The following is a 23659-nucleotide window of genomic DNA, read 5'->3' as shown; positions in this document are numbered from 1 at the left end:
TAAAAACTACACAGCAACACCTGAAGAGGTAAAAGGTAATAGTAACAAAATTCTAACTCCATCTTTGTTACTAGTGGGAAGGCAAATAGCTATAACTTTACTGAAGAGTTGTTTGGCAATATCCAAAACTATAGTGCAAGTAGCCTGAAAATATATAGCCAAATTGTAACAATGTGTAGTGAGATTATGGGTAATTTATTTGTTCTTTTGGCATTTCTGTATTTTCTAATACCCAGTCCACATTAAATCTCCATTACTTGTGCAATAAAAAATGTAATTTGTATTTGTTTTAAAAAATGGATTGTTATGATGATCAGGAACTGCAGAAGATGAGTAAAGACATTTAAGATGTTCATGTGCTATCTAGAGAACAGTATAAGACAGTACTTTAAAATGACTATCAAATAAATATTCTATAATGGTTCTAGTGCTGCATAGCCACCCCAAATTTGACACCAACACTGAATAGGTATCATTAATTCTTATGGAGTCCTTAAACTTGGCACATTAATGCCATCCAGAATCCATCAGTATGTGGCACACAATGAGCAAACATGATTTACTGAACTGAATGAACTACTGCTGAACTAGCTGTAGGTCTTATTTTTTCAATTCTCTATTGAGACCGATAAACTGAATCCAAACCTACTCTCCTTTTACAGAAATACAGGCTGTCATAAATGTATACTCATCTCCGCTTTCAAATCAATGGTCTTCTTAGTCTCCCCAAAGCCCTGAAGCCAGGTATTTACAGACAAGTCAGATATTTACTTGCAGTTTTATAGATCAAAGCTACAACTAAGAAACAAAGATTCCTGGGTTAAACATGTTGTTATTTTCATGTTAAGAAATGAGCTAGGCTTTAAAACAGACTAAAATCATTCAAAATTCTTGTTTCCAATACAAACTGTACTCTATTATTCTAAACTAGAGGCCCAGTGCACGAATTCGTGCACGGGTGGGGTCCCTCAGCCTGGCCAGCAATTGGGGCCGATCCAGGCAGGCCAGCTGGGGATAGGGACCAAGGGAGGTTGGCTGTGGGAGCGCACTGACCATCAGGGGGCAGCTCCATTGAGTGTCTGCCCCCTGGTGGTCAGTGTGTGTCATAGCTACCGGCCGGTCGTCCAGTCTTAATGGTCGCTTAGGCATATGTGTGTGTGTGTGTGTATATATATATCTGTGTGTGTGTGTGTGTGTGTGTGTGTGTGTGTGTGTGTGTGTGTATAAAATCAAGGATAGTCAACGTTAGCACAGACTTAGGAAATTCACAAGGATGCCTTTTAAAGACTTTTCTGAAGCTTTATTTTACCAAAATTCCACAATATACTAACTTTAAAGCCTAGATAGTAAACTTCTCCTTTTTCATGACTATCATTCTAATTTTTTAAAAAAATATCAGTTTTCAAAGTCTATGGTATGGCTGACAGAAAAACTATGTGGCTAATAGTAAATATAAATACAAGATTATAAAAATTTTGGTAACAGTGGTTGAATGAGTTTTATGATAATTCTTTGGTGGAATAAAGGATGGTGGGAAAAGACTTCCTAAAAACCCTAAAGTAAAAGACCACCACAGAGGACCTGAGATCTAATGGTGAAACTGAATTCTGCCTGCACTTCTTGTTCAATCAGTTGGTTAAGTTATTTAATCTCTTTGAACCTTAATTTCCTCCTTTGTAAACAGGGATGATGTCTACCTTCCGTAAGTGTAGAAGGTGCTCAATATACTTTGTATTTGTTTTAAAAAGTAGATTGATGTAGTGATCAGGTTATATCAGTTAGGGTCTGGATTTATTTTAATAATTTTAAAAGGTGAAAGAGAGCTAGAAAGATCATTTTATTAACTCCTATACTCTAGTATGCACACTTCTTAGTGGTAGAAAATTATTTTGTTTATCTCTTTATAACGTCAAAGAGGAACTAGAACTTACATCTAGAGATGGTTAGTGTGAATGTTCTATTCCAGTGGTGGGCAAACTCATTAGTCAACAGAGCCAAATATCAACAGTACAACGATTGAAATTTCTTTTGAGAGCCAAATTTTTTAAACTTAAACTTCTTCTAATGCCACTTCTTCAAAATAGACTCGCCCAGGCCGTGGTATTTTGTGGAAGAGCCACACTCAAGGGGCCAAAGAGACGCATGTGGCTCGCGAGCCACAGTTTGCCGACCACAGTTCTATTCTATTACATTACTAGAGGCCCAGTGCACGGATTCGTGCACCGGTGGGGTCCCTCACCTGGCCTGCGCCCTCTCGCAATCTGGGACCCCTGAGGGATGAAGTAATGTGCGAAGCGGCAGGCGGCCAGGGAGGAGCCTGAGCCTGGGCCAGGTGCTGCACTACTCCTGTTCATCCCGGCCCCACTGCGCCTGCCACTGTTGCCACTCGGTAGCACTGCCGCAGAGGTGGGAGAGGCTCACGCCACCACAGCTGCACTTGACAGCCGAGAGCCCAGCGTCTGGCGTCCAGCAGTCAGCTGAGCGGCGTTCCTGTTGTGGGAGCGTACTGACCACCAGGGGGCAGCTCCTGCATTGAGCGTCTGCCCCTGGTGGTCAGTGCTCGTCATAGTGACTGGTTGGTCGTTGGGTTATTCGGTCACTTAGGCTTTTGTATATATAGATAAATCCTCATGGGGCTGTAATGAGGGGTCTATGAGAAATACAGCTAAGCACACAGCATAGTGCCTAGTTAAACAAAGATTCAATTACATGTAAGTAGAGAATAGTAGTTAGGGTTGTGGACTTGAGAGCCAGACTGACAGGTGGAATTCTGGCTCTGCCATCTACTAGCTATATCATCTTGGATGAACTGTGCCTTAATTTCCTCATCAATAACAGAGTTGTGAAGATTAGATGAGTTACTCCATATAAAGGACTCAAGCCAGTATCAGCACATAATAAACATTTAGCAAATGCTAGTCATTATTATTATGATTGATATATTTTAGAACAAATAATGCCCTTGAAATGTAACAATATAGTAAAAGCCAAGTAAAGTATTTCAATTTCATTCAACAACATCTGAGCAGAAACGATTGGGTATTGTGCTGGCAGAGGAATTAAAGATATGGCCCCAACAAGGAGTGCAAGTTCCAGAACAGAGGCAACTACAGAACCTCAATTCTGTCTAGTAAGTACCAGAACAGAGAGGTACCTTATTTAATCAAATCTAAGGCCCCATGAATTATAAGAAGAACTCTATTTTCACAGGTTAAAATGTGAAAAATACACATATTAGAATCAAAGAAATGCTACTATAGGAATAAAAATGAGTGAAGTGAACATCACAAAAGTTGAGATGGGAAGTTCAAACACTGTCAATGAAAGCGACAGAACAATTTGTGCCAGTATCTGAGCTGAAGCTGAGCCTTAAATGGTAAAATAAAAATGGGGAGGTTGGGGAGACCTTCTTGGATACTTCTTGGATAAGCAGCCCAAATTGTGGGAACATGCCATGCAGTTACAAATGTGTGGCTATGCATGGTCACTGCAGTACAGGTGATTGGTGGTGCATGGTGGGCAGGAAGAGGGTGAGGGGAAGAGGTGGTAGATAAGAGGCCAGAAAGGAGGTTTGAGTCTAGGCTATTGATCTTAATCTCTAGGTTAATGGTTCCATTGACTTGTGCATTACATAAATGTGACTTAATTTACCTAACCAAACTAATACCCTGATATAAGTGACTCAACTAACTGAACAGAATTGCGTTTTGATTAAGTGACCTACCCAACAACTATATGGGTCAGGTAATAGGGCTTCTCTTCTATATCTCTCTGGTGGACCACAACTTCACAAACACTTTTGTTCTGAAAAGACTCTAAACTATTGAGGTTTAATTACACTGCAAATTTTGAAAAGAATACAGAACAAGCAAAAGAGTAGGAAAAGTAGAAATAAATATAAAGCAGCTTAAATCTGAGAACAAGAATTCTGAATTCATTAGGTATTAGTAATCTTGTTCACAAAATGGAGACCTATGACTTGGCTGGTGTGGCTCAGTTGGTTGGGCATCATCCTGTGGACGGAAAGGTTGCTGGTTCAATTCCTGATCAGGGCACATGCCCAGGTTGCAGCTCGATCCCTGGTAGGGGGTGTGCAGGAGGAAGCCTATAGATATTCTGCTTTCACATTGATGTTTCTCTCCCTTCCTCTCTCTCTAAAAATCAATTTTAAAAATCTTTTTTTAAAAATGAAGACCTGCCGAAACCGGTTTGGCTCAGTGGATAGAGCCTGTGGACTGAAGGGTCCCAGGTTCGATTCCGGTCAAGGGCACATACCTTGGTTGCGGGCACATCTCCAGTTGGAGGTGTGCAGGAGGCAGCTGATCGATGTTTCTCTCTCATCGATGTTTCTAACTCTCTATCCCTCTCCCTGCCTCTCTGTAAAAAAATCAATAAAATATATTTAAAAAATAAAAAAGTAAAAATGAAGACCTGATGCCTGTTATGTTTTAATTTTGAATAGGTTGAAAAATATGACCAACATTTTATAAATATTCCATGCCTCAAAGATGAACCTATTTCTTCATGCTTCCTAATAATCTTTCTTAACCTTCAATTTTTCCCCCCTCAGTTCAATATTAATGGTTTCTAGGGCTTAAGTTTTCAAGGATGAAAGACTTTTATTGAAACATTAAATACATTTATTACATGTTTCTTTTCACATTGCTTATAGTTAACATAAAAATGTATACTTCTTTTCATGCTTGAAGATAACTTCTATGGGGTGAGAGCAAAGGTAGGCCGTGGGAATCAGTGGTATTTCTGGTACATTAGAATTCCTTCCAAAACTCTCTGAAGAAATTATTCACATCTTGCCTCTTCTCTCCCTACAAAGAAATACTTGCTTGTCCACTCAAAAGACATACAAAACCAACATGTGTATCTGGGATTTAACCAATTATTGGAGAACACCGTAAGCACTGAGTCAAACTCCCATCACTGAGCAGAGTACTTCTATTCTTAGGAAGCAGCAGGGTTCCGCTGGTAACACTCCTGGCCTTTAAATCAAGAGGTCACAGTCTCACATTTCACATAAGAACTCCAGTTTACAACCCTTGCTAACACTCCTACATAATAATTCAAGAGGCATTAAATGACAGACCCATCAAAAAAACAAGTATCCAGTAAAATTTCAAATCTAGAAATGTGGAAATAAACTGGACATACGAATCCTTCTTTTAAACAAAAGGCTGTGTGCTTCGAAATAGTAGCGGCGGTAGGGAGTGGGGAATATGAGGGGGAGGTGGGGGGGAGGAGGGAGGGGAAGTGGGCTCGCCCACACATGTATGCACGTGTATTTTGGCCAAAGGTAGGATAAATGAATTATATTTAATAACTACATTGACATCTGCTCTTAAACACCACCCTGTTCCAAAAAGGCTAGGGCAACATCTGCAATAAAGATTTTATTAAAAGTAAACTCCTGGTCTCTAAATATTTCTATTAAATAATTTAGCTTCATACTAGGGTGGTGGGCTAAAAATATAAGAAACATTTTTGCAGAAATGAGAGGCCATATCAAGTGATTTCATGTAGACAATCCACAAGCACACAACTCAGACAGGGTGGCACCAAGTGATTAACAGCCCTTTACAAAAATAGATAAATAATGTTGCAATACATGAGTTCTCATTTGAAGCACTAGGCTGAATTCTTAAAAGCAGCTTATTCTGTACTTTAAAAATAAGCATCCTAGTTAAATTAATAAGCCTCGTTTAAAAATTCATACAATAGGTGTCATAATTTACAGAGGGTCCTAAAACATAAGCTAAATTTCCTTAAATAAAACTATTTTTCCCCTACTTTAAATTACACAATTAAATATTTTACTCCCCTGGACGTAATTCAGCCCTAATATCATAATAAAAATTATATAACTTGAACTAATTTTGTACATAATTGGGAAAAATTATCTGTGTGTGAGCATAAATAGCCTTTATATAATGCCATTAATTTTCAGTTTTCATTTAAATGGGCATGTGTGGCATTATTTTCAGTGTTCAAACAACTTTAGTTAAAAACTCCTGATCACAGGTCCGGAGTCAGAATATACCCAGGTGGTCACCCTCTTCTCACAATGGATTGCCGATGCTGAAATATCTTCTACCACACACCTGCCAGTCTGCACATTTGCTCAGTCTTCTTTATATGTTTAAGAAGGTCACTTTTTCTTAATCAGGTACTATAAAAGAAATCATTCTTACTGCTTAACATTCGCAGAAGTAGAAATTCCAATTAGGACAGTTCCATTAAGGAAATTATAATGTGTTGATTTCAATTTGCTACTGTTTTCAGTGTTATATAAAAGCAGAGCAATGTGAGCCTACATGAAATCCTTTATCAAATCCTAATCCAATGCATAAGTGCTAACATAATTTATTCAACTGAAATACTGGTTTACAGATAAAGCAAGATGTCTATGCAGCCTCTGTTCCCTTGGTGCCTATACCATGTGACCTACTCTTAGTAATAAACAAGGTCAGGTAAATCAAGGATGACATTTATATGGTCTTTTACCAAGTTTAGGTGATATTCTCACACACTAGCACAAATATATAAAATAATAAAAGGAACTTAAATTAGTGTGGGGGGAGGGGAGGAAGTGCTGGCTAAACTTTCACACCTGCAAAATGAGAATCCACCCATCTCATAGCTTGATGCATGTGTTTAATGATTTAGAATAGTATATGATATGTTGAAACCGAAATCTTTTCAAGTCATTCAACAACTATTTGATAAGTGGATTATCAGAATCACCCGGGAAGATTTTTGAACAAGTAGATAATTCATCCTTACTGGTGTCATTTATTTTAAGGAACATAAAGAAATTAAAGCATTATAGTTTAATTCAACAAGTATTTAATAATCACCAAATGAGTATGCAATATTGGATGAGACTATGAGAAATACAGCACAGATTTAACTCAGTCTACAAAAAAACTTTATTGATGGTAAAGAGACAGCCACAGATTTAATAGAAATAGCTAGTGCTATGGAGTTACGCAGGCATGGATGGATATAAGTTACTTCACCTCTTCAAAGCAGACTCCCAATCTATAAAACATGCAATATTTACATATTTAAGACTATGGACAAGATTAAAAAAAGAGAACACATTGTAAGTATTCACACGGCAAGTATTCAAGACATGGTGACTCTAAGCAGTTATGTTAAATGCAGTACATAAAACAATTTTTACAGGTTCAAAGGAATTTTAAATATTTTTCTCTGAAATTAAATCTAAATATAAATCACTACCCTATTCACAAAATATTAACATTCTTTCATACATGGAATAATGAAGCAACTAAATAATCATCTGCAAATTGCATTATTGGCTACAATGGGTTAAAAAATTCTAAGTTGTATCTGACAATCAAAACATTCCAAAATTAAAACTGATTGTGAAGAAGAGATTCTAAAAGATATAAGAAGTGTCTGGGCCCTAGCTGGTTTGGCTCAGTGGATAGAATGTCGGCGTGCGGACTTAAGGGTCCTGGGTTTGATTCCGGTCAAGGGCACATGCCTGGGTTGCAGGCTGGATCCCCAGTGGGGGGCATGCAGGAGGCAGCCGATCAATGATTCTCATCATTGATGTTTCTACCTCTCTCCCCCTCTCCCTTCCTCTCTCTGAAATCAATAAAAGTATATATATTTTAAAAAGTGTCTAGAACTGCTATGCTGTGGCTCTGACAACAACAAATAGTTCTTCTCTCAGAAGGCTAGAAAAAGCCTTTTCTGGCTCTTAGGAATGATGACTGCCTCTAAGTTTTTGTGCTAACAAAGAAAATATAAATGAGAAAGAGCTGGCACTTTAAATCTTGAATCCTCCCCCCCTCCAATATCTTCTTTACAGTTCAACAGATAATAAACAACTTTTGATATGTTAGTATTTCCTCAAACAGAATCAATATTTCTTAAAATCAGTTTGCATTCTTGCCAAAATGATACGACTGATTCTGTAATCACTGATTCTGTATCGAGGAGGATCAGCCCTTTCTTTTCTAACTCTTTCAGCCCTTATCAATTCCATCTGATTTTCTACCTAGATCCCTTAATGTCACTGTTAGTGAACTTTTTAACTTTTCATTTTCTTCCAGTTAAGTCACAGTCAGAAAAAAAATTCTTCTTCTAAAATACTCCTATTGCCAACATTACTAAGTGCTTTTGCTTAATGGTAGTACTTATATATTAAACTTAGTATGCTTTATGATAAATTGAAAGTACTGTAAATACAATGTCACATCAGAAAATAATTTTTTGATATTTATATGTAGACTTGGTAATTTGCGTGAGTTTTTTCATTGATTTTCACAGCATTTTAGAGCTAGAAAAGTTCTTAGAAATCATAAAGTTCAATCCACTGACTTTACAGATGAGGTCACCAAGGCTCCTGGAATTAAGTAAGAAAACCAGCTAGCCAGCTATTTAAGCATTTATTATATATTAAGTGCTTAAGACGTAATGGTGAACTGAATGGGCCTTGCAATATCCAGTAGGGGTGACAAGCAACCAGGCAAGCAATCGCTTCTTCTTCAGGATTACTAACAGTCAACAAGATCTTTCCTCATGCTATTTCTAACTATTTCCTGATGACACATATGTGATACCTTAATCAATAAAGTAATTAAAAATAAATAAATAAATAAATAAATAAATAAATAAATAAAATAACTATTTCACACACCCTGCCTCCTGAGGACAGGGATGAGTACTCTCAATCCTTATGTTCCATAGCTCTAAGTATGGTGCTGAAGCTTTCTGAAGGCACCAAGGCATGAAAATAACTCAATGCTTCTGAAATGACTATACACCATGTCAAAGCAATTCCCAACAATTTTTGGTGAGCAGATAATATGTGCTGGCACTATGCCAGGTACAGGGTACACAGTACAAGTCTATAAGTGAAAAATATCCCCAACGCAGCAAGGTTCATGTGAAGAAGAGGGGGCTAACTCTACAACAGACATGGGACTAGGAAAAATCTGGGAAGACCCAAGCATGTCAAACACGTGGCCCGCCAGCCACAAGTTGACATGTTGTTCTAGTGAGTTAAAATCTGAACTAAATCTTGAAGGAATTTATGTTATACATACAGTTGCTGGAGGGTGAGGGAGCAGTGTAAAAATATCCAAAAAGCAGTTTCCAGAGGCTATCATTTAGCTAAATACTATAGAAATGTCCTAAATCTCAATTTAAGTCACAGAACTAGGAAATTTCTCTCAATTATAATTGCCAGAGTTAAGAAACTCACTATTTCACCAAACTTGTGAAACTCAAAAGGATTATTCAGGGATTAGGTTGCCAATTTGTAACAATGTAGTAATTTCGTGGGCATCCTAGAAGGACACTATTCTTTTTCCTTTTAGTCTGTGTTGTTAATTATCAGGGTTGTTGGAGGGAAGGGGCGGGAGAGGGGAAAGTTATACAGACAGTAAGTTAGGGAATTCTAATCTCTTATAATGTCCATGACTAAAAAACCATTTCAATTTCTATATTAAAACACTTTGAGAATTAGAATTAAAAGCATATTTCAGCTACATAACATACAATTTTCTCAAGTGCACATGGGACATTTTCAAAAATAGACCACATATTGGGGCACAAGCAAAGTCTCTCCAAATTCAAAAAGATTGAAATAATATCAAGCATTTTCTCAGACCACAATGGCATAATATTAGAAATCAACTACAATAAAAACAATAAAAAAATTCAAACACTTGGAGGCTCAATAGCATGCTATTAAACAATGACTGCATTACCAAAGAGATCAAAGAAGAAATTAAAAACATCCTGGAAACGAAAGACAGTGAGAACACAACAATCCAAAACCTATGGGACACAGTGAAAGCAGTCCTGAGAGGAAAGTTCATAGCTCTACAGGCCTACCTCAAAAGAACAAGAAAAAATGGTAATAAATTATCTAACTCTAGAACTTGAAGAATTAGGAAGAGAGCAACAAGAAAAGCCCAGAGTGAGCAGAAGGAGATAGTAGAGATCAGAGCAGAAATAAATGACATAGAGACCAAAAAAACAATACAAAAGATCAATGAAACCAAGAGCTGGTTCTTTGAAAGGATAAACAAGATTGATGAACCTCTCTAGCCAGGCTCACCAAGAAGCAAAGAGAGAGGACCCAAATAAACAAAATCAGAAATGAAAGAGGTGAAACAACAGACCCCACAGAAATACAAAGGATTGTAAAAAAAATACTATGAACAACTCTATTCCAACAAACTGAACAACCTAGAGGAAATGGACATATTCATAGAAAAGTATAACCTTCCAAAACTCAACCAAGAAGAATAAAAAAGTCTCAACAGGCTGATAACTAAGGAGGAAATTGAAGCAGTCATCAGAAAACTTTCAGCAAACAAAAGCCCAGGGCCAGATGGCTTCACAAGGGAGTTTTACCAACCAAAGAAGAACCAAAACCTATCCTCCTCAAACCATTCCAGAAAATCCAAGAGGAAGGCACACTTCCTAGCTCTTTCTATGAAGCCAACATTACCCTAATTACAAAACCAGATAAAGATACCACAAAGAAAGAGAACTACAGGCCAATATCCCTGATGAACATAGATGCTAAAATCCTCAACAGAATTCTAGCAAATTGGATCCAGCATTACATTAGAAAGATCATACACCATGGCCAAGTAGGATTTATTCCTGGAATGCAAGGCTGGTACAATATCCACAAATCAATTGAGAGGCAAAAATCACATAATCATATCAATTGAGGCAAAAAAGGCATTTGACAAAATCCAACACCCTTTCCTGATAAAAACTCTCAGCAAAGTGGGAATTGAGGGATCATACCTCAATATAATAAAAGTGTTATATGACAAACCTATAGCCAACATCATAGTCAATGGGCAAAAACTAAAACCATTTCCACTAAGAACAGAAACAAGACTTGGATCCCACTTTAACTACTCCTGTTCAACATAGTATTGGAAGTGCTAGCCATAGGGATCAGACAAGAAGAAAAAATAGGAGGGGGGGGGGCAATGGTAAGATATGTACACATATAATACCTTAATAAAAAAAATTGAATAAATAAATAAATAAGTAAATAAAAAGAAAAAAGAAAAAGCATCCAAATTGGAAAAGAAGTAAAACTGTCGTTATTCGCAGATGACACGATATTGTACATAGAAAACCCCAAAGACTCCATCAAAAAACTACTAGTATTAATAAATGAATTCGACAATGTAGCAGGGTACAAAATTAACACCCAGAAATCTATGGCTTTTTTATACACTAATAATGAACTCACATAAAGAGAAACTAAAAAAAACAAACAAACAAAAAAAAAAAAAAACCAATCCTGTTTACCATTGCAACAAAAAAATTAATAAGATACCTAGGAATAAATTTAACCAAGGAAGTAAAGGACCTTTACTCAGAAAATTACAGGACACTGAAAAAAAGAGATAGAGGAAGACATAAACACATGGAAGAACATACCATGTTCATGGATTGGTAGAATCAACATCATTAAAATGTCCATACTACCCAAGGCAATCTATAGATTCAATGCAATCCCCATTAAAATACCAACAGCATAGTTCAAAGACCTAGAATAAACTCTCCAAACATTCATCTGGAACAAAAAAAGATCCCGAATATCTGCAGCAATCCTGAGAAAGAAGAACAGAATTGGAGGGATCACAATACCAGATATCTAGCTATATTACCAAGCCACGGTTCTCAAAACTGTCTGGCACTGGCACAAGAACAGACATATAGACCAATGGAACAGAACAGAGAACCCAGAAATTGACCCAAGCCATTATGCTCAGTTAATATTTGACAAAGGAGACAAGAGCATACAATGGAGTCAAGACAGTCTCTTCAATAAATGGTGTTGGGAAAAATGGTCAGATACATGCAAAAAAAATGAAACTAGACCACCAACTTACACCATACACAAAAATAAACTCAAAATGGATAAAGGACCTAAACATAAGATGGGAAACCATAAAAATCTTAGAAGAAGCCACAGGCAGCAAAATAGCAGACATTTGTCATAGCAATATTTTATCCACACAACTCCTAGGGCAGTGGTTGGCAAACTGCAGCTCGCGAGCCACATGCGGCTCTTTGGCCCCCTGAGTGTGGCTCTTCCACAAAATACCACGGCCTGGGCGAGTCTATTTTGAAGAATTGGCATTCAAAGTTTAAGTTTAAAAAATTTGGCTCTCAAAAGAAATTTCAATCGTTGTACTGTTGATATTTGGCTCTGTTGACTAATGAGTTTGCTGAGCACTGTCCTAGGGCAATGGAAAAAATAAACAAATGGGAATACATCAAAATAAAAAGCTTCTGCACGGCAAAAGAAACCATCACAAAATAACAAGAAAGCCCACTGCATGGGAGAACATATTTTCCAATGTTATCTCCAATAAGCATTTAATTTCCAAAATTTATAGGGTACTCATACAACTTAACAAAAGGAAGATAAACAATCCAATCAAAAAATGGGCAAAGGACCTAAATAGACACTTTTTGAAATTGGACATGCAGAAGACCAGGAGACATATGAAAACATGCTCAAAGTCACTAATCATCTGAGAGATGCAAATCAAAACAACGAGATACCACCTCACACCTGTCAGAATGGCTATCATCAACCAACAAACGACAAGTGCTGGAGAGGATGCAGAGTAAAAGGAACCCTCATGCACTGCTGGTGGGAATGCAGACTGGTGCAGCCTCGGTGGAAGACAGTATGGCGTTTCCTCAAAAAATTAAAAATGGAACTTCCATTTGACCCACTGATCCCACTTCTAGGAATATATCACAAGAAAAGAGAAACACCAATCAGAAAGAATATATGTACCCCTATGTTCATAGCAGCACAATTTTACAAAAGCTAAGATTTGGAAACAGCCTAAGTGCCCATCAGCAGATGAGTGGATTAGAAGACTGTGGTATATCTACACAATGGAATACTACGTTGCTGTACAAAAGAAGGAATTCTTACCATTTGCAACAGCATGGATGGAACTGGAGAGCATTATGCTAAGTGAAATAAGCCAGTTGGAGAAAGATATCACATGATCTCACTCATTTGTAGAATATAATGAACAACATAAACTGATGAACAAAGAAGAGTCATAGAAGCATCAGACTGTCCAACCTATGAGGGAAGGTGGGGAGAGGGAGGGGGGAGGAGATAAGAGATCAACCAAAGGACTTGTATGCATGCAGATGAGCATAACCAATGGACATAGACGAGGGGGCGGGGGTGGAGGGAAGGGCATGTGCTGGGGGGTGGGGGTGGGCGGGGAGTGGTCAAGTGGGGAAAAAGAAAACATATGTAATACTTTAAACAATAGAATTTAAATTTAAAAAAAAGCATATTTCCATTTTTATAACATAATTACTGATTTTATCAATTGATGCTTTTTTGAAATTAAAATTACAGCTATAGCTAAAAGCTATTTTTCTCTCAGTCATTAAAAAATTTCCTGAAAATGAATCAATTTAAAAAAATTTTTTATTGATTTCCGAGAGAAAAGCGAGATAGAAACATCAATGATGAGCGAGAATCATTCATCAGCTGCCTCCTGCACAACCCCTACTAGGGATCTAACCTGCAATCCAGTGACCAGACCGTAACCACCTAGTTCATAGGTTGACGCTCAACCACTGAGCCACTCCAGCCAGGCATATCTAGATTTTTTTAATAGGATAGAGAAAATTCTGTAGAACAACGCCTAATTTTTTAAAGACACCTCACTATAACCTAGAAAAACTACTAAGTTTTAAAAGTTTGATCCAAAGAGTGGAAAGGTTGTAAAATTCACAGCTCAGAAGTGTCCTGTTTAACATAAAACTGCTACTAGTAATTTTATTCCTGAGCAGACTGAAGTTCATTGGTTTTCATGTCATCATATGCTGTTATAAAACACAAAAGAGACCACTTAATTGATTTTCTATAACTTGTTTTTTTTAAGCAACTCTCTAGAGAAATGGTGTTTTCATAGGTAGGCAACCAAGTTACCTAAAATCTGAAAATCAAACACCTCTCAAACATAGACTCCAGGTCTACAAAATGTATAGATTAAGCTGAAATCCCTTTGATAGACAACTCCTAACATCTGTTTTTGTGAACTTAAGCAAAACTGCTGGACAAGATCTGCATTTGATAAGATGACCAGATTTTGATTAACTAAAAGGGAGTGGGGGATGGGGAAAATTGTATTCTTGGATGCTGATTTCCTGAAACCTCAAAAACAAGCTTATATCCTATAACCTTTTAATAATGTAACTGTTAAGAAAGTGAGTTTAGAATGGATTTAAAGAGTAAGCAATTGACAATAATTTAAGAGGGCAAACTGCACAGCAGTCCAGAGCTCTTATCCACACAAGCTGCAGGGTGGGGGCCTCTGACTGCTGGCATGTAATCACTTGCTCAGCAACTTTGCTGTAATGGCTTCAAATTGCAGGCCTGAGGAAATGCTCCATAAATAGCTGCTCTTTTTTCTTGTGAAGCCTCTTCATAGACCCAATACAACTCCACTACCAAAAATGGAGGAGTCGCCATGGACCATTTTAAAAAACAAAAATAAAAAAAGTCAAGAGAACAACTAGGGATGTCCTACTAACCATATTACTGATCGTAGAAGTATGAATCACAGTGCTAAAATCTAATTCACTGTTTAAATTCAACTTTTAGGTAACAAATTACAAAGAACTAAATCAGTTTCTTATAATCATTCAATTTCATGAAGAGGAGGAAAAAACCACCTTGCTTTTAAAGGCCTTTATTAAAAGAGGTAGATGCTTAGTTTTGAAATTAAATGTTTGAGAATGTCTTCAGTAACTCCCAGTGAAGCAGTGATCCTCAACTGTTCATTCATAAGTAACCTGGAAACCTAAACACTTGTGGTGTGGTCACGGAAAACACTCCTGGAACGCAGAAAGAACAAACGTTCTAAAATCACTGTGAGTTCTCACCAATTGCGTTACTTATATTTATATGTATGTTATACACATATACAGCTTAATAATTCAGATAATTTACTAGCCTGTAAATTAATAAAAATTCAATGAATAGCCAGTTAATAAAGTCAAATCTATGAGCAATAACAATACAGATTTTCCTCAACTTAATTGAATTCAGGCAGGGGGAAAAAAGCAATGTAATTAAATTGGTACCAGGAAATACCAGGTTCCATTTCTGCTATATGTTCCATGTGAGTTCATGCCTAAGTTAATCTAAAGACGATGTAAAAAGAGGCAATTTTTTTATAAAATACCAGAGTCAAATTCTAGAGGATAGTTGCAACTAGATGTCAATTCAATTCATGGTCTTGAACCATAAATGTAAATTGTAATCCCAAAGTCCATATTTTATCTAACCTACTGAATGGTTTAAAAATAATTTGACTGATTTGATGGCATTTCAAGAGGGAAACACTTATCAACTTATATTACATTATTCACAAAAAATGAGATTTTACTTCTTAAGAGTACAAACTCTTTTCCAGTGACATTATGTTCTACCCTGAGTTTTTTAGGTCCCCGATGATCATTCACCTATTTTGAACATTATTTTTTAAAAACTTCCCGTTTAAGCGTGGTAGACTTAAAAACATGGCCACAATATTTTGCAACTTGGAACACCAAGAAGCAGAGTTACTTCCCAAACAACCCCCCACCCCCAATCTGTGCTGATTCTCACCAACAGAATGCAGTTACATGTGACAGAAGGTAACTGTGCAGCTTTTGCATTCATCCTCTTAAAAGGCTCCCACCAATACGTTAGGAAACCTCTGTGCACACAAGAGGAGGACACAGCAAGAGACAGTCGCCTGCAAGCCAAGATAAGCCTCAGAATAAAACCTACTTTGCTGGCACCTTGATCTTGGACTCCGTAGCCTCCCTAACTGTGAGAAATACTGGGTGGTTGTTTAAGCCACCCGGTCTGTGGTTTGTTATGGCAGCCCCGCTTACTAAGACAACCAGTAACAGTAAATGACCTCCATGTGACTTACTATAAAACAGAGCTGAAATCTTAACAGCCTAATATGTTTCTGTCAACTATATTCATTTCTTAATTATTAGCATTCCTGAAACTCCTAACTTCCTTCCAAAACCAAATTTAAATGAGTTTAGGTAAAGAATTCTGACTGCTCTGTGTCCCAGGAAAGTTTTGTTAATAAATTTAAAATCCTTGAGTGTTTTAAAAGACAAAATTTAGTTTCCACAGTAACTTCTAATGGTGATAAGCAGAGTACCAGATTTGCTTTACAATTTATTTTAATATAATTGATCAACAAACAAGCTCTCAAATACTTACCTGGTTTTGGTAATGTAAAATGGACTAAGCCATCTGATTATGCTTGCCTAAAACAAATTTAAAAGTTCAATTTTAAAAACACTTTAAGCTCTGGAATGATTGTCATCAGCAGCTTTCACAAGCAACTTTAAAAATTAAAAAATTGTAGCTTTTACACTTATTTTACTATTAATTCAATTTGTGCAATTGTATGCAAAACAAAAACAATGCATGTAGTTTTATTCACTTTGTGTAATTCTAATAAAATTTACTTGATAAGCAAATGAACATTAAGCTAAATTTAAACAGTACCAGAAAAATTAAAAGAATTCAAGTAGCATTTTCTGACAAAGTGTCAAAAAGTAGCAAACAAAAAATCTTTAATAGGCTGTAATATCAAAATAAACTTTTAAAATGCATACAGAATACAACTGTATTTGACAATGTTCATGTAATAGATGGTCCTTACTTATGAAACATTTTTTTCAAACAGTGAATAAAACCAAGTCATTAAATGGTTTCTCAAGTGTTTTGATATCAGAACTGTTGTGTTTTTTTTTTGTTAATCCTCATCCAAGGACATCTTTTCCATTGCTTTCAAAGAGTGTGGAAGGGAGGGAGAAGGGGAGAGAGAGAAAAATAGATATGACACACTGGTTGGCTGCCTCCCACACTTACTCCAACTCGGGGCAGGGGCGCGAACCCGCAACGGAGATACATGCCCTCGTCCGGGAATCGAATTGAACCCAAGACCCTTGAGTATGCAAGCCAACACTGCCCAATGTGAGAGGGCAGATTTAACTACAATTAACAGCTCATTTTAATGAAGGGATGAGTCTCTTAAGATACAAATGTCATCCAGGTAGGAAGATCAAAGCCTTTGTTACCAGAAAACGTTTTTTGCAGCTCAGTGTTTGCCTCCCCACCTCCTGGACCCATATTCACTGAATTGAAAATGCTAATTCCATAAGCATAACTTGAGTACCATCTCTTCACCTGAACTCCCATAGTAGTCTACTCAACTGGTACCACTTCTACAAGAGAATTTTTTTTCTAAATATTCCCTTCCATGGTTACAATGCCCTCAGTAGAACTGTTATTCAATTATATCTACACAAGTATATATTTTAAAAATAGTTCTACTTATGAGTTTAAGAATAACCTCAAACTTATAAAATTAACTCTAGGATACACAAGGCAATACTCTAGTATCTTTTTAGCATGAAGTTGCATTGCATTAATTTCAGGGACTGAAGGCATTAATCAGGGTGACTATCAACCAACAGACTGAAATAAATCTGCCAATAAACACATCAAGAGCTACATACATAAAACCAAACAAAGAGGACAAAATCTATCTTTACTGAGCTTATAAAAGCCTCAACAGGTTCTCCAGGGAGACCGCAATGAAAAGGCAAAGATGAATTGAATGAATGGAGTCTTGAGACCCAATTCAATCCATCAATCCACTCCACGGAGTAGGACCAAGTGAATCCTTAAAATAATATCTGTTACATAAAACCACTAGGTAGGTTTTTATGAAATCAAGACACCATTAAGCACATATAGTGAATTAAAAAAATATATAACTAAAAAAAAAAAAAAGCAGGGAAAAAGAAACTATATCCACATCAATGCAAGTGATCAGAACCAAGTAGTTCTTTGAGAAAAATCACCGTGTTTGAGGGAGTAGAAATAGTAAGGACACTGATATATAAACTGTGCATATTCTTTTTTTTTTTTATTGAGGTATTATATGTGTACATATCTTACCATTACCCCCCCCCCACCCCACACCCACACTTGCCCTCACCCCCCAGAGTTTTGCGTCCATTGTTTATGCTTATTGATATATAAACTGTGCATATTCTTATCTGTAATGTGATGGGCACTAACTGAAAACTTAAGAATAGGCAGGTACACAAAGGACACGCTTTGTCTTCAAACAGAGGACAATGATGATAATTTTATATATCATTGTCTGAAAACAGTGATTATATTTTGTCACCCATAAGAGGAGATTTGTACCAGTCCTAACAGGAAAGTCTGCACAACCCTCCAGCTGGGAGGGGATAAAAGTGATCCTATTACATCATCTGGAGCCCATCCAAACTACACAATTTCTGAAACATAACCTGTATCAGTCTGAACATGTGTAGAGGAAAAACAGAAACATCTGTATTTTGGCCAACTCTTCCCCAGAGGTTGTTGTTGTTTTTATCTCAAAAAAAAGTTATCCAGGTGAACTTGGTAAATTTTAACTGTGACTCTATCGCTGGTAAGTCTTAGTTCCAGGCAGGGTCTCAGAAATCTCCATTTATTTATTTAGTTCATTCACCTTAGCAATTGACTATTTTAACAAACTTCCTTACTCTATATAGTTAACTAAAATGTATGGATTTTATTCTACTCCTCCACATTATTCAACATTTCAATGCCTTTTACAACTCCAAAGTATCCTTTTTTACAGTACCATTTAACCCTTTTCACTGATGGCCCGGGTCTGGTTTTGCATTGGTCACTTAAGATTTTATGTGGTTTTAAAAAGGTTTGCTTCCTCTTTTCCACAAAACATTTCCATATATCTGCTTTTTAATCTAATCAAGGCATAGATTGATGAAAGTAAGTCTGAAGAAATTCAACTAGAGATCATCAACAACAAAGGGTCCTATCCTAACACATCTCAGCCACCCCCTCCGGGTAAATCTATTTCAACCTAAACCCAGTTTTCATGAAATTCATAACTACTTATATTTCCATGGTTAGGGTTAGTTTATAAAGAAAATACTCTCTCCAAAATAATACTGAATGTAAATAGTAATTGAGAAAATGTTAATTTTTTTTAAAAAAGTGAAAATAAAAGTAAAATTATTCTGTAAAGTAAAAAAAGAAAATTCTCTTTATTAATATTATCCTATGACATTGAAAGTGGCCTACTGAACACAGCACAGGCTACTTTTCTGAGGTATCTATTAAAAGAGCACTTGCCAGGGAAGCAACAATCTATACTAAAGTAAGTCAAGTTATATACCTCGGGGGTTCAACTACCCAAGTATACCAATGATAACTTAGTCAGTTTAGATATGCATATTTTCCTTATCTTATCATCATAAATGTTGATGAAAACTAGACAGAAGGAAGGAGTGTAGGAAGACACATACATGCCACCTTCATAAAGCTGTTTTTCTTTAAGTCCTACTTTTAAAAGCTATGTATACTAGAAAATGACGTACAGATTTGATTATCTCCATCATCATATCATATATAAGAATAGGAAGTAAGTGTCCAGTCTGTCTCTTCACACTTTTTCAGAATCCAAACTCTCTCAAAAAATTCTGTCCAATGCCCAATGCCAACTGCCCTGATGTCAAAGTATACAGATCCCCCTTAGGGAAATCTAACACATGAAGATGTAAACTAGCAAAACTGACATTAAATGGAACAAATGTGCTTGAATTTACCATCTGCCTGGTAAAAGCATTTACATTTACTTAAGTATTATTTAAAAATGATCCTGTAATATTTAAATCAAATCATATGAAACTGTCTAGCTACTGTTTGGGACTTAGAAAGCTGCAACTTTACATACCAAGTCAACCGAATAACCACAAATTGGATTTACTAGTACAAAAATTCAGCCTTCATACAACTTTTAAAAACCTATTGCACACTCCCCTCCCCGGCGCCAAGGAGATGGGAAATTTTATGTTCCCAAGAAAGGGAGCCAGAGGCTCTGGATTCAGATACCTGGCGCAGCCAAGAGCACGGATGAAGCCCCACACTGGTCAGCCCTAAAACACCAGTGGTAAGTCTTACACCCATCACCACTAATGCTCTCTAGAAAGAGGACTACAGTCCGGCCAGCGTGGCTCAGAGGTTTTGAGTGTTGACTTCTGAACCAGGAGGTCACAGTTCGATTCCCAGTCAGGGGATATGCCCAGGTTGCGGGCTGGATCCCCAGCAAGAATGTGCAGGAGACAGCCAGTCAATGATGCTCTCTAGATCTCTCTCCTCTCTCTCTCTCTCTCTCTCTCTCTCTCTCTCTCTCTCTCTCTCTCTCTCTCTCTCTCTCTTCTCTCTGTTCCTCTCTGAAGTCAATAAAAATATTTTTTTAAAAATTTTTAAAAAGAGGACTGCAGTTTTTTTCTGGAGAAACTGGCCACTGTAAGAGAACCTAACGAAGATACTGACAGTTAGGGCCCCTACAACTTCAGGGCCTGGTTGGTCCCTGACCTATCACTCCAGTGAAGCTCACTTGAGACACTGAAAGTAGAAAAAAATTTAAAAAGACACACCTGTTATATCCTCAGAGAAACATTTTATTACTACTTCCATGAAATAAGAAGAGCATGTCATTAAAAGTAACAGCCCTAACCTGTTTAGCTCAGTGGATAGAGCCACTGGTCTGCAGACCAAAGGGTTCTGGGTTCGATTCTTGTCAAGGGCACATACCTTGGTTGCAGGCTCCTCCCCGGCCCAGGCCCTGGTCAGGGGGCATGCAGGAGGCAACCAATCAATGTGTTTCCCTCTCTCTTCCACTCTCTCTAAAAATCAGTGGAGAAATATACTCGGGTATATTTAACAAAAAAATAAACCAAAAAAAAAAAAAAAAACAACCCAAAAACGAACAAAATACACACACAAAGGAACAATGAGCTCAGAAAAGGGTCCTTGGAAATTATGAATGATAAACACCTTTGGGGGGAAGGGAGAAGTCAACTGAAAAGTTAAAAATTAAAGTTAAATCTTCCAGAAAGCATACCAACATTCTAATAAGTGTAGGAAAAAACGGGGGTAAAGGTAAGAAAATAAAAAAATTATTCTGACTAGTTATTCAGGTAAAGAGAGCAGATAAAACAGACTAGAAGAAATTATACAAGACCTAATAAAAAAAAATCTTTCCCAGGACCAGAGGAGTTAGGGCAACTACACTGCAAAATGTTAAGAGGGCCCAGCCAGCATGGCTCAGTGGTTGAGCATCTACCTGAATGGGGTTTCGGGCTAGATCCCCAGTGTGGGACATGCAGGAGGCAGCCAATCAATGATTCTGCCATTATCACTGATGTTTTGATCTCTCGCTCCCTCTCCCTTCCTCTCTGAAATCAATACATTTTAAAAAAAATTAAGAGCCACCATTCACATTGAAGAGTTTCCAAACCATGCAATCTTTACAATGAATAAAAAAAGGTACATACCAAGGCACACTATGAAATTTAAGACCACCGCCTCCTGTCCAAAGATAAAGAAACAAAAAACAAAAAAACTAAAATCCCCAAGGAAGCCAAGTTGGGTTTAAATGCTCACTCAAGAAAACTGGAAGCTAGAATAAAATGATGCATTGATTTTCAAACGCCAAGGAAAAATAACTAAATTTAATTCTACAACCAGACTGCCCATCAAATGTTAACAGATAAAGATATTGTTAAACATAAAAGATCGCAATGATGTTACCTACCAATATATCTCTTTTCTCAGCCAATTCCTATGGGAGAAGCCTACTTAAGCCTACTCTAAGAATGTGCAAATCAAGAAAGAGAAAAGCAACAAATAGGGTAACCAACCAACAAGAGTGAAGCAGGACCTGCCAGGGTGAGAGTGAAGAAACGTCCCAGTGTGAACAACATGAACATGTTATTTTTGTAATAAAAAATGTACACTTTATTAAAAAGCCGTAAAATCTGATACAGAGGGGAGGAAAAAGAGGGAGGACAGTTTCATTAACACACACACAAAAAAAAGAATCTCCATTCATGCTTGTACATTAAAAAAAATCCACACTTTACCCTCATCTCCTAGATGGTAGGTAGGTTCCTTCCCAAAAGCCAACTCCATATTACAGTCACTTCTGAACACGTGAGGTTAAATTTCGAACAGCTTTCTAGTCTACGTTTAATTTTGTGAAAGCACATAATAGCACTCTGAAGAAAGTTGTCTTCACTAAAAACCCCAAATCAAGTAGTCTATAGTAAGTTTTCATGAATGTATCAAAAGCACATCTCTCTAAACATACTTACTGGTCAAATAAAGACCTTACTTTAAAAACAAACAAAAAACCTGCTCACTGTAGGATAAGTAAACAATTGCAAGAGGAAGGAAGGAGCTCTTAACAAAAAGAACCTTTCCCACCCCAAAATCAGGACTCAGCTAAAGATTTGATAAGGCCAGTGAAGAGATAGAGAACCATTCTAAAAGTGAAGACAGATAAGTAATAGAGCTAGCTACAAAAAAAGCATTGTAAATATTTGGTGGAAATAAACAGCAGTATTTTAATAGATATCCCTATTTGCATTATTTTGTTAATTTGCAACATTATTCAGAAAAATATCATTTAATGTATTAAAGATTATGATTTGGGCGGTAGTAGTGCCTGGAGAGAGGTCAATGGGGGGAAAAGGAGACATATGTAATACTTTAAAAAAAGATAATTCTCCTCATGCTAAAAACCAAATGAGAATTAAACTACGGATCACTTTTTCTTGTCTAAAATACTAAAAGGAGGAAAAAAAAAAAAGACCTTTTGTGATTTATACCAAACTTCTTTGTTTGCTTTTAGAAGGGGTCAAGCCCTACCCAACAGAACTGTTTCCACTGTGGCAGTACTTGTTCCTAGGAAACTTGGTGCTACAATACTTGAGCAACCAGAACCATGAAGCAATTCTTCTTCATTAAAAACAGCAATGCCCCTTTCATGACTTGAAGTTCTGATTAATCCTAGAATCAGAAGCCCTTTTTGTAAGAACTGCATCACTTAGTAACCATAGTTATAGAACCACACGGTTCTTTCTACAATGCTACTCAACTATTATTAAACTTACAAGCCATAATTAATGGCTAAATTATGCTATTACTGAAGGTAGCAAATTAAGTTTGAATAATCTAAGTCATAATTACTGATTTTTTAAGTGATTTAACTTTGATTTGCCCTAAGCCTAAACTTCACTATGCATTTTGACAGCTAAAAGGTTAGGTTTAGATGTTACCTCTTCCCCAAAGCCTTAAGGTAAAAGGCAATTCAGAGTTATTTGCATATCAGCATTACTATTTTAGGATGCCAATTCGCATTATTTTTTCTAACTATAAAGTAAAATTTATTTTTCCACATTACTAGTGAGGACTGATCTCAGGATAACAATAACAATTTTTTAATGTTTCAATTATTCAAAAACTACTTAGGTTTTTCCCTTAATAGTTAACATGAAACTTGGAGGGAGGGATATTTTTTTGAATGTTATTTTTTGAAGAAAATTAGCCTACCATCTTGTAGCCCATTGAGAGTTTGCTGCATTTAAACATCCAGCTTGTTAACTAAACATCTTTCTTAGTTCACACTCAAAATACTCATTATTTTCCCCAGGAAATACATTAATC

The 23659-nt window shown here is 36.8% G+C and overlaps 1 protein-coding gene across 12 annotated transcripts in view; it reads right to left on the bottom strand.

The window, feature by feature from the left end:
• The window catches only part of YAP1 (Yes1 associated transcriptional regulator), a 128742-nt gene that overhangs the window by 95965 nt on the left and 9118 nt on the right, over positions 1-23659 (bottom strand). The window lies entirely within an intron of this gene.

The sequence above is a fragment of the Cnephaeus nilssonii genome (assembly GCF_951640355.1).
Source record: "Cnephaeus nilssonii genome assembly, chromosome: 13".
In the NCBI taxonomy this organism is placed as follows: domain Eukaryota; kingdom Metazoa; phylum Chordata; class Mammalia; order Chiroptera; family Vespertilionidae; genus Cnephaeus; species Cnephaeus nilssonii.
Note: the sequence above shows the minus strand (reverse complement) of the source record. Positions and strands in the feature narration are given on the sequence as shown.